The sequence below is a fragment of the Mus pahari genome, chromosome 5 (genome assembly GCF_900095145.1).
Source record: "Mus pahari chromosome 5, PAHARI_EIJ_v1.1, whole genome shotgun sequence".
Lineage (NCBI taxonomy): Eukaryota > Metazoa > Chordata > Mammalia > Rodentia > Muridae > Mus > Mus pahari.
This window is the reverse complement of record NC_034594.1, coordinates 27,936,416-27,949,767: the sequence shown is the minus strand read 5'-3', so window position 1 is coordinate 27,949,767 and position 13,352 is coordinate 27,936,416. Positions and strand designations below refer to the sequence as shown.

General features: G+C 34.8%; 1 pseudogene; it reads left to right on the top strand.

Moving 5' to 3' along the window:
* The first annotated feature begins 12,200 nt into the window (after nt 1–12,200).
* LOC110321445 lies at nt 12,201–13,112 on the top strand (annotated as a pseudogene).
* The last annotated feature ends 240 nt before the right edge of the window (nt 13,113–13,352 follow it).

Genomic DNA, 13,352 nt, shown 5'->3' with positions numbered 1-13,352 from the left:
AAAAAAAAAAAAAAAGAATGAGGTGTTTAGTTGTAATTGGGCATTTTAATTAAGTGAGCCAAAGGGGGCTTTTGATGGCTGCACTTCAATAGTCGGACCTTGGTAGTCAGCCTCAGGAGGAGGGAAAGCGACCATGGTAGAGGAGGGAAAGCTTTAGGAACGTAATCTAATGATTTTAGGGAACCATTATAAGTTTAGAGGGATAGGGGGCTAAGGGCAAGGACATGCAGAACCACGGCCCCACGTTCAATCTGACCAGAGTCCCTTCAGTCACTACAATGCATAACTATTAACTTTTCCCTAAAACTTTTTACAAAGCACACTAATTTTAAGATAAAAATACTAATATTCTTGACAGTAAGAGATTATTCAATATTTGAGATGTCTATTGTGAAATAAAATGTTCATTCTCATTTTTGTACAGTTTCAGTATGAATTCCTCCTCTTATTGAAACTTCCTCATGAGGCCTTTCTTTCAGATTTACACACAGACACAGCACCCATTTCCTTCAGTGGTCCACTTTTGGCTGTTGAATAAGAAATCCCCATGATCTTGTAGCCAGGTTTATTGAGAACATGCATGTGGCCAATTCACTGACAGTTTAAAGCATGTGAATTAGTTGCTGAGATTTAAACAGAAACATTTTCTCACAGATGCAAGTATTGTGCATTCCTTTATCTGTGGGGAGAGCTGTCACAGTGTGATAATGTATAACAGATCTGCTTTATTGTCCTATTCCAGTTCCCTTTCTATGTTTGCCTGACTGTGGAGAGCTCTTGGTGCTCCCTTCTAGGAATTTGGCAGGAGTTTGTCATTAGGCTAAGACAAGGAAGTAGGCTAAAGGTAAATATAGCTGAGGAATGTATGGTATTTCTTTTATTTTGGTCATCCTGCTAAGCCCCTAGATACAGTGACCTTTTGACTTTGTTTATTTGACTACTTTGTCTATGATCTAAGAACTGACCCTATTCTTTGCATGTACCTAGAATGGTATAAAAGCAGACTGGGGAAAAATAAAGCCACTTCAGCACTGCCTGAAGTCATGTTATAATATTTAATTGTATTTTCTTTCTTTAATCCTCCCTCCCTCAAAATGCTATTGACTGACTGAGCTGGCTTGGTCACCTAACATTCAGTAATCTCACTTCTAATGTTCAGCCTATGCATGCTCTTCCTTTTTAAATGACCTCCCCAAGGATTACCATTGCCTCAGAAAACATATACCTCACACATACAAAACACACACACACACCACACACACACTAAGCACCTCAATAATAACACCTCAAATGCAAAAACACACATCACCGCATATATAAACCACCTATACCACAAGCACAGCACACAATAAAATCACACACATACACACACACACACACACACAGAAACACACACCACTCACCACATACACAAAAAACCCATGTACACATGCACACACACTTACACACCTCCCTCATACACATACACCACAAAGATATATACACATGCACAAGGATTCACATACCACACACACACTACACTGTACACTACACATCGTACATTATCATATTTTTATTAAGGAATTTGTAATCTTCAGTCAACTGAAGTTTCAGGAAGGTAAAGTGCTCAGTTGAGGTAAAAAGTTTAAATAGTTTCTTTTGGAAAGTGTGGACTTCACTTGGTCGTTATATTATTTTATACTTAAAAGCTGAGGATTATAAACCTAACTCTGAGTCCATTACATCAGGAAATAAGATCAATTTTTAGCAGAATTTCAAAGATTGATATGTACTTCAATTCTTGATGAAATTATTTCAGTGTGTGGAGAATACTGTTTGAGCAGAGAGGGGAATAAGCTGTTGCCTGAGAGGCAGAGGGTAGAGATAGTTAAAGGGTGAGACAGAACCCCTGGGTCATCTATTACCTTAGGACACAATGGACTTGATATTTAATTTTTCTGTGCTTCTATGTTTTTAGTCTCTAAAATGAAGCTAATAAGATTAGGGCAGATGTACATCATTACAAAGTAATTGTTAAATGTGGTCAATTTTCAAAATGTTGAGATTGAATTCAAATAATTTAATGCTTATAGCTGATGTTCACAAATAATACTGTGTATTTTAAAAATTTATATCTGAGTTGAAATCTGGCAATGTAAATACTACAAAACAGGATGAATCTAGTAAGAAAAACCAATAGATTTTTAATGATTAATTTGTAGTAATATTTTTTTTAAAGTACAGTCACATTATATTGAATAGTTGTATACAAATGAACATATAGAAAACACTTTAAGGTCTATATTTCCACAAGTAAATATTAAATAAAACCCTTGATCATCTTGCCTGTGTGTGGAAAGCTGACAGTGTGTATAGGAGTCAGGTGGTAGAAAGGTGGGGCACAGATTGGCAGAGGGCAAGTTATTGTTTCTTAACAGAGAAATAAACTATAAGGAGACTTTGGATGCAGTGTACAACACATACACTCAATAGATTATATATAATATATATGTATATATATATATATAAGCATTAAAAAATGTTATACATATATGTGAAATCAAATGATATTTCTTGATATGTATGCATAAGTGTATATATGCATATATATACATACTTGTGTGACTTACTTATATCAGAAGACATTGTTACTGCATTTTTATGGCTTCAAATCTCTAATGATTAATGTTATATATAAATAGTTAATTGTTATTATGCTTCCTAAACTTTTTATTCATATTTTGGTATTATGTGAATATGTAAATGATAGGAATTTAAAGGAAACTGAAATTTGAATAATTTAAAATAAATAAAGGTATTTATATTAGTATTATATTGGCACCTAAGTGATTGTGCATTGGTTGTTTTGCATTGAAGCCTGCCACAAATATATTCTAAATAACCATTTCATTTCCCTTAGGACCAGAACACCACACTATAGTTTGTAGAAAACATGGAAAATATTCACAATCCAGTAGAGTTGTCTAGATAGTACATTCATATCAATTGTGTGCAATAGCAATCCATTCAAATGGACAGAATAAGTAGACTTAAACTCTATTAAAATCCCAGACTTGTTTTTTTCTCTACAGATGACAAGCACACTTTAGAGGAAATTACAAACTAAGAATAAGTAATCAAGGACTTCTTTCTGAAAGGTAGTTTACTCATTATACTTAGTCTCAAGGTATCATGAGTGTCTATCTGCTCACAGTAAGCCAGGTACAATTCTGGGTGTTGGCATCATGACAATGAACTGAACATCACTAGGTTCTGAAGATGCACACATTGTATGATGCTGAAATGCTCTATGCCTCTTCATGACACCTAATTAACTACTACTACACAAATGATGTGAAAGTATCATGAAAGAAATTACAGCTGTTCTCAGTCAGGCAGTGGACCTAGAGTAAAGATTTTGTTGTAAAAGGGCAAATTGTTCAGAAGACAACAGAGTAGGTGTTAAGTAGTTTCTACATGTGAAAAGGGACAGTGGTTCAGTGGTTGCAGCAGCAAAATCAGTATGTCATGTAGGCTAAAGTATTAATTTGAGACTTGACTGTTCAATTAAACTTACCTAGAAAGAAGTAAGGTTGAAGGACATTTCAGGCTTAATTGGTAAGAAAGAGGTAATAATGATAGTGTGGGAATGGCTTTTCTGAGAAACGCTGTTTAAAGTTTGCTGTTATAGACCTAAATTTCATCCAACACAACTAAGTTAGTAGTGTGCTCCAAGATGGATTAGAACTATGTAGTCATTCTGCTTACTGAATATTCTACCTCTTTAGAATTAATTGGCTTCTTAAAAACACATTGGAATTAATCTACTTGGGCTTGGATAAACCAATGCACCAAGTTTCCTATTTCTCTTTGGTGACCTGTTCAATTTTCCTGACTCAGAGCAATTTTATGTATGTGTGAGAAGTAGACTGCAAGTTTAAGACCATTCACAAGATGTAGGGATGTATTGAAACTAACACACACACACACACACACACACACACACACACACACACAATCTGGTCATGACTTGTATAGTTTTTGGAATCAGAAATACTAAAAAAGCATTCTCTACCTTATGAGATTCCTGTAAAAGACTGATTGATACAGATGTTCCCAATCCATTTTTGTTATATTTGCTGTGCAGTTTAGATTCCATTAGAGGATGACTTTTGTTTGAAACCTTCTATATTAGATGGCTTCTTAAACTAGACTCTCTTAGACTCAACTACACTGCATCCACACTTGTCTTCAACTAGAACAGTGGAGACCCAAGCACTTCTAAATACATCAGGTCCACGTCTGGGTGAAGGAATCCAAGAGTTACTCTTTCCTTACTATTTCATCAGCATGATAATGAACAGCAATGTAAGGTGAATTTGTGAATGTTGTGTCTCATATAACTAATAGCAGGGGGTATCAAGTGAATTAATAGGGTGCAATGAGCCTTCCTTCCCATATAGTTCATCTGTGTCCTCTCTGTGTGCTTTTCTGACTCTATGAATCACAAGAATTATGTAAGAGAAAGAATATTTATGAAATAGCGTGACAGAATAATACAATGCTGTATGGAACTGAAAATACCATTTTAGTGAAGAATACAATGAAATGGGTTGTGTGGGCTAAATTAACTTATTTATTAGCTAGGAGCTTCAAATTATTCACCTGAGAAGTACATACGGGAACTGGATATAGGATACTTAGCTTCTCATTTACATTTGTATTCCTTGATAACATACATAGTTTGAGGAACTAGTTAACATGGCCCACCTTTCCTGTTGGGAACATGGCTAAATCTCATTCATATGTTAATCTCTTTTCTATTCTTACATTCAATTTGATCCAACAGATGTTTGATAGAATTCAAAGAAGTACTGAGCCATATGTGAATTCTAATACCACCTTCTCCTACAGCTCTTTCATTTCTGTTCAATGAGTTTTACTTCTAGTCATTATGGGGAAATTATGAAATATAGATTAATGGTTGCATTTTAATACTTTTGATGTGTTGTTTAATGAGGTATGTGCTGTTTCATATCTTACATCAAAGAGGCATCTGCTAGAAACCTTCTTATCATACACATCAAGTGGTTTTCACACTAATAAGAATAATCATCTGAATAATGCAATACAGTATTTCTTTTTTATACCAATGCATTTTTCTTATGGAATTGGATCCTATTTTGCAACAGTTTAAGCTTTGACTTTAAATCATACTCATTAACAGACATACACTTCTGAAAACAAGCTTTAATAGTATGTAAGGTTAAATAACAGTAACATGATACAGACATTTAATTCCTTTCTAAGATATAACATATGGTTCAAGGAATTATAACAATGGTATTACCAACTACAAATATCAGTTCTAAATGTGTCATTGACAACTTTGAGTATATAATACTCACTTTCAGTCATTGAAAAACATTAGTGAAAATAGTCCTAAACTTAAAATACATGATCCAGCTCAAGAAATGAATCAGTGGTTACAAGTGCTTACTGACCTTTCAGAGGCCATGAGATCAATTACTGTTATTCATCTCCCCATGCTCATACAAACACACATCCACACATTTAAAAATACCAGGAGCAAATGTTTAAAAGTATAAGCATGGACTTGAGTTAAATAATAACCTGCTGCAAAGATGACCAGACACTACTAGGTCACTTTCTGTCTCACCACCAAAGGAATATTCAACCTAGGCATTAATGGTTTAAAATAAACTATATTTATGTCAAATGTTGGAAAATATAAACATTTCTTCAAATGAAAAACCAAAGAATCATAAATGCAGAGCTCATGACTGCATTATGTAATCTTTTGGAAGATATTAGAGAATGTAGGAACTTGTAATTGTGAATACACAGAAAGACATAAAATGGAAAACTTAAGACCATTGCTAGATAGGGTACCCGTTGCTCCAGCTGGATATGTAGCAGAGGACTGCCTTATCAAGCATCACTGGCAGGGCATCCCCTTGTTCTGGGGTAGAAATGAGGACTCAGGTTAGGAGAATGCTAGGGAGGCAGGAGTGAGTGGGTAGGTGGGTGAGCACCTTCATAGAGGCAGGAGGGGGGAAGGGATGGGGGTTTGTGAGGGGAAGGGAAATTAGGAAGGGGGATAATATTTGAAATGTCAATAAATAAAATAACCAATAAAAATGAAAAACAATTATTTCTAGACCAATATCCACATTTTAATACTTTTGTATATCTTACCAGTGTTTTAATAGCAAAAAAATGAAACAGGCAGAAACAACAAAATGATCAAGACTATAATATGAATACCTACAATGAGGTGTTATAGTGACTAGAACATATTGTGGAATATTACTAATGATAGAATGTTAAAGTATATTTATAGAAGAAAATAGATATTTTTTCTCTATTATGATAGTTTTCTGTATCCCAGTCACCTTCAACTAACATTTATGAAACTCATGTAAACCGCATTTGAATTATACATGTAAAATAAAACTTACTGTCTAAAATTAAGAAATACAAAATTGTTCTTTTAAAGTGTTTCCTTTATATACCTTAAGGAGACTATTAATAGAAATATTTAATTTTAAGATTCTTGACAAAATGTAAATAAAACAAACTGTTGAGGCAGCATTAAAACAAAGCAAACTATATGGATGCAGCCCTGGAAGACATCAGTTCCATTACTTTACCACATACTATTAACTTAGTCAAGTCAAAGGCTCTACAAGACTCCATTATATCTTTATATTTACTTATATATTTAAAGTATCTAGTACAACAATCCTGAGATCAGTTTAGGACAACAAAAAGTTTATTTTTAAAAATGAATCATACTGCTAAATTGTAGGTACAGTCATTTTGAATATATAATCTCAAAAACAATTAAGAAATGATTTAAGAAAAGGTGTCTTTAAATCATTAATGCCGAATAACATTTGTTTTTCTTGGTGTGAAAACTTTACAAAATCACATTTCTAACTAATTGCATAGAAAAAAAAAGTTTTAAATTCCTACTTAACAACTACAGCCCTCACAATTAATCTGAAATGCAACATAGGAAATGAGATAGTTCTGTCAAGTCCTTATAGTATGCTGCTTTATTTTAACATAGCAACATTTTAAAGCTGGATATTTCTGATGAATTACTAAGTCTTGGTTGGCATTGGAGTTAGAATTTTTCCATGTGTAACAACATGATTGTGGGAAAGGCCTTAAGAATGCACAGTATAAGTGTTCAATCGTCGTTCTGTGTGACCTTAGTTACCTCTGCTGAGAGTATGCAGCAGACCATTGATCTAAGCACCTGAGTTCTGTGCCTTTTATCTCACATCCTACTAATAAATTGCATTTTAGTTTTTTCAGACTTAAAGGTCTGAAAAAGTGAATTAAAAAAGAAGATGGAAAACTACAAAGAAACCCTTTCTCCTTTGAAAAGTAGATACTAAATCCGTCCTTGAGTTGGACAGGAAATAAAATTAGTGGCTACAACACAGATTCATTGATGTATTTCATACCTGCATGCTTTCTCCTGTTTGAACAACCTCTTCATGTTTGGGTGCTGAATAAAATTTAATCTTTGAGCTCTTCTCTGGTTTTCTACTTTCTGTGAGATGGACTTGACAAAATTGCCAGAATGGAGTTAGAATGGAATGACTGTTCTCAACATAAAAACATACATGTGCCAGAGCAGCAGTTTCTTTTAAAAATGTAGTCATGATATCAGAAACTCCATAACAGCCACACCATCAGAATCTAAGTCACACAATTGATTTTCATGTACATTTGCTACATAATAAACTATGGTTATCTGTGCAGAGAATAAAAATTAAGTCTAACCTTGAAAGTAACCTCAAGCGTGGTAAAAAAGACAACCAGAAACCTAAGAAGTTAGAAAATAGGTCAACCCCATGCAACATGTTGACAGTCCAGGGTCCTCATTCATATATGAATTGAATTTTTATGTACAACAATGGAAACTAGACATTAGCTACATACATAATAATACAAAGAAGCTTTTCTATCATTACCCAGAGAAACATCCTTAGTCTGGTCTGTTTCATCTTATATGTATCAGGAACTAGTTATCTATTTCTTAGTAAATTAGTTAACAGAGTCAGGACACAATACCTTTTAATTTTTTAAGTCATTATCATTGTAATATGAGAAATACCACTAATCATATCACATTTTTTAAATTGGAAGTGCATCATATTTTTAAAAATATGCAGTCTTAGAGTGTGACAAAGAGTTTCATAAGCCATTCATTTATTCAAATTTACAAGGTACCATAAAATAATTTAATTTTCCCTTCAGACCTTGTCCTTTATGTTGAAGGTCAAAGGTGTAAATTTATATGCTCTTCTTTCTTTTGGATTCCAACTTAGTCCTAATTGAAATTTGACATATATGCCTATTAGTTGAAATTATTCCTTTCCCATGCTTCATTAACAATGCACTTTACTATACTACAACGATAATGCCCATAATAAACGTCTCCTATGCAGTGTGGGTTACACTGAAACATGATTGATTATCTTAAATGTAACATGGAATTCATAGTACAAAATTTCTTATGCTGAGATAGAGTGTCTGACTAGAATTTAAATATGAACAAAAAGCAGCAAGTTCGTTTACTTCAGATGCAAATGAACAAAACTTTGAAGAACAATTACCTTTTGTTAACTCTATCCCTCCTTTATGGGTAGAGTAAGCCTCTTTAGGAAAACATTTTATGTTTTAAAAATCATTAAACACTGCAGTAGGTCCCTGTGTTCATATCATTCTGCAAATCATGGACTTCTATATTATTTTCAATTTATATTGAGCCTAAAATTCTGTCTAGGTGTATAAAGATACAGCTAATTACTCAGACTAATTCCACAAAGAAAACTGAAAGAAACAACCCTGAATTGGATACGTTATGATATCTTCCTCTTATGTAAATTTATTTTTCTTCTGTCCAAGAAACCCTGGTTCTCCTTCAGTAACTGGTGGGTTTTTTTTTGTTGTTGTTGTTTTTTGTTGTTGTTGTTGTTGTTGTTGTTGTTGTTGTTGTTGTTGTAGCAGTTCTCAACTCAACTGGAGGTTTCAGTCAATCAGTAAAGAACCTGATTACAGAAGTTGGTTTAAAGCCAGCTTGGAAAATATATTTGTTGAGATCTTCTTAGAGAGCAACCTCCACTTCTGGATTTGAAAAGAAATAGAGAATCTATTCACTACAGTAGGTAGGACAAGAGACTACAGAGAGACCTTTTGGGTGTTGTATGCATTTCTCAACATAGGAAGAATATAAGGTTTGGGGAAGGAAAATTGTGAGATTTTTGGCACTGGGGAAAGGGAGGTCATTCAAGCATGGTCTAGTCATTCCTTAAATCTATTCTGGCTACACAGATTTTCTTCCACATATAAAAAAATTATTTTAATTCTTTGAAAGTCTTTAAAGTCCTGTGTTTGTGGTGTGTGTGTGTGCTGTTTGCTTAGCTAAAACAGTGGTTCACTAGTGGACTCTGAACTGAAAGTCTGGTAATCAGACTCTCCTATGATCAGACATGAGCATCTCTGCAGCAAGCACAGAGAACTTTCCTTTTCCTGGACACAGATGAATGGTTCTGCTGGATGTTTATTTAAGCATCAAATTTACCTTGAGGCTTTTAAAATGATGTAGTCATCCATATTCTTAATCTTCCAGTCAGTCTCATCAGAATGCCACTGGGGTGAACAGAGCTGTACAATCCTGGCAGGTAAGAAATGCGGTTCCAAGACATATTTTCTCCAACTGGAAGATCTAGTTAAATCACAGTGAGACATTACGAGATGCAAGATTCTGACTTAAGTTAATTCTGATGTAAGTCTGAAGTTGGATGTGTGGTCCTATCTGTCTGATAAACTTCTACCTTATATACAGGTTTGGGCTCTCTGAGTGACTATATTTAGTGATCACGATATCAATAAGGGACAGCCATTGGGCTATCTTATGCATGGAGGCTGAGACTAAGACCAGAGAGCCAGTTAGACATTTTGGAACATGTTCACTGTGTCTTCGAAAGTACCTAATCCTTAAGATTCATAGTCATTAAACTCTAAGCCTGTATTCTTCATTAGAGGTCAAAGAAGAAGGAAATGCACTGGGGGAGAGTATCAACTCTGTAATTATATCTGTAACTATAGCAAATGTGTCTTTGAATTTGTTTTCTAAATGTAAAATGAAATCTCAACAATTCAATTAATTCTTATTAATAATATTTAAAGAAAAAGAGAGAGTACCTCAGTGTTATAAATTGAAAGAACAAACTGGGTATTAATGAAATTAACATCTAGCAGTTGGAAAATATTGACTTGGCAGCAGGGAGTGTGTTATCCTTGCTGTTACCCTGAACATTTCAATTTCAAAAAGTTGCATGACTTTGAGTCTCCTCCATGTGAGACACAGTGCCTGACATAAGGATTTATTTCTGGCTTTCCATCAGCTTCTAATTAATAGCACCACTGTGTGCTACATGATGTGAGAATTGAAAATCTCTAAACAGTACCACAGGAACACTGCATTCCACTTCTACTTGGAAAAACACCTGATCAGTTACCCAGCTGTTTCCTCCAGATGTTTTCTGTAAACTCAAAGGTCATTGCTTCACAAATGCTGAGATTGATTTGATTTAAAGTATCTTACTGTAGAAAAGGGCCAGTATTAAAATTAAGTTTTCACATCATCACCAGAACACAGAATCAAAACTTAAGAGCTCATAGTACATTCATTAATAAATTTTGTGAACTTAAATTAAACTCTATATTCTATAGTTCTTTTTTGTACACAAAATATGTAATGGCATATTACTTTCTGTTTTTAAGAAAAGCATTGTTTTATCTTTGGATGAACTCATATTAAAAATTATTATGTGTTATTATTAGACAAGAATAATGAGCCACCCAGTTAAGTAAAAGATAAAAATTTGACAAATAATAATACTATTGAAAGAAAAAGAAAATATAATAATATCACCTGAATTTCTTTCTAATGTTAATCTGGATGTAAAATGTTAAGAGACAATCTAAAGGATGGAGTTAAGCCTTTATGTTTGCACTTTTCCTCACAGGGTTTTATAAGACCAAAAAATAGTTAGATAAAATAATGTTATGATAGGATACTGTTTGAGGCATAGGTAATAAAATTAGTTATTTATAAAGGATTTTATGACACTTAATTACAAGCATTATTTTTATACTCACATCAGGATACAAACAACAGCTTTGCAATAACTATGCAGCATTTAAATATTAAACTAAGTATTCCTGCAATATTATAATTGTCTGTTAGAGATTCAATACTGTAAAATAACCTGTAATTCTAGGCTGCTATTACCCTTTACCCCTAGGATATTATGTATTTTCATTAGTTATATGTGTAATCTATTTGTGAATCAAATTAAATAAAATCAAATCTTCAAGAAGGACTGTATTCATAACATTTAACATATGACCATCTATTATGTTCTACTGTGACCTTGGTTTGTGCAGGGCTCTCCAATTACAGTTTATCCACATAAAAATAATACCCTGCATATATATATGACCTGTATGCATATACATGCTCTGTATGGCCAAAGCATATTTTGACCTATGAATAAGTGTTACTAGTCTTCAAAAATAATCACAGTGTACTAAGTTATTAGTAGCTCTTACTTGAAAATTTTTAAAAGTTGAAATATAAAGTAAGATTTTTAGATATACAGATTTTATAATATAATAAATGTTATCAATAATGAAAACATACAAAAGAAAAATCAAAAGGAACATCTTTGGAAAACAAATTGAAATTAAAAATTCACATTTCAGTAATGGAATAGACAGTAAGTTTGCAAAAGAATAATGTGGAGCATCAAAGCTAGCAGTGGGCATAGTATTTTACTTCCCTGTGGAAAAAGTACTTGATGACCTGAGATAAAATTTGCTATATTAAGAAAAGAATTAGAATCCTATTTATCCTCTAATCAATGAATATTGACCAGACACCAATTACTGATATGAGGTTTTTAATGGGGGCTATGGCAGAGAGCTGTGCACAGAATTTGAGATTGTGAAAATCATCACACAGATTCAGCATGAAGGAAAAGTCTGAGAATTACGCGAGTTCAACATTGAATCCGGAATGATTTTAACAACAAAAACTACAGAACCACAGAACAAAACAACAGAGGAATGAAAAGAATATCAGAGACTCAATCATACTGCTTAAGAGCAAGATGGCTGACATGGAGGCTGGGCCTGGTGTTTCCGAATAAGACCAGGAAATAAACAGTACACTAACCCTTCTGATAGCTACCATCAGGCCAAGAGGAGGACTCTGCAAGTAGTTGTGAGCTACTTGCTGAAAGAGGACTGGTTTGAGAGCACCGAGAAAACATCTGTGGAGCTGCTTACAGAGACGCTGCATAGCTACATCTGAAAAATCCAGAGAGGTGCCCAGTCATACTTCAAGCACACAGCCAGAACCAAACCCACACTGTTGGACATCGTGGTCACATTGGTTGAAATGGGCCTCAATGTTGACACTCTACCTGCTTACGCAAAACGATCTAAGAGGATGGTCATCAATGAACCTCCGGTGACCAATCAGCCAGTGACACCCAAGGCCCTTACTGAAGGGCAGAACTGACCCCATCTGCCACACATCCCCAGCCATTTTCCTGAGTTTCGGGATATCCCCACCTATAACAAAACTCCAACATACTGTGAGCCAATATCTGACTACCAGGTCCTCTGGGAGAAGGCCTTATCTCAGAGGTGAAATATGGAGTGAGCACTCACCTGCTACATGGCCAAGACAGGCAAGACCCAGAGTCTTTTCAAGGATGATGTCAGAACTTTCCCCTGGAGGCTGCCAAACCTTCACCATCCCCTACCTCACGGCCTTGCTTCCCTCCAAGCTGGAGAAAGAGCAGATGGAAGAGACCAACAAACAGAATGAGCAAACAGATACAGAGAACATTGCTCTTCATATCAGCACCTACTATTCTGGAGCTGAGAAAGAGAACACTTCCATACTGCAGCAGAACTCTTCCTTGTCCGGCAGCCAGAATGGGGAGGAGAGCATCATCGATAACCCCTATCTTCGTCCTGTGAAGGAACGTCCTGTGAAGGAAGCTGCCCTGTAAAGGGTAGAACACTGCTTTTCTGGGGGAGTGAAATCACAGAGGGAAGAGGAGGGTGCTGTTCTTCTGGCCTTGTCCAGGCTATGTCATTTTAGTAGCAATTTTGAAGACAACCTGTTGTGCTTGACTGTGGGTGGAGGAAACCATGGTGCAGTAATGAACTGTTCTGTCCCTTTGGACATACTGTTGCAACTGTGCCAGGGACAGCTGGTGAATCCATTGATGAATCATGGGACTTGATTC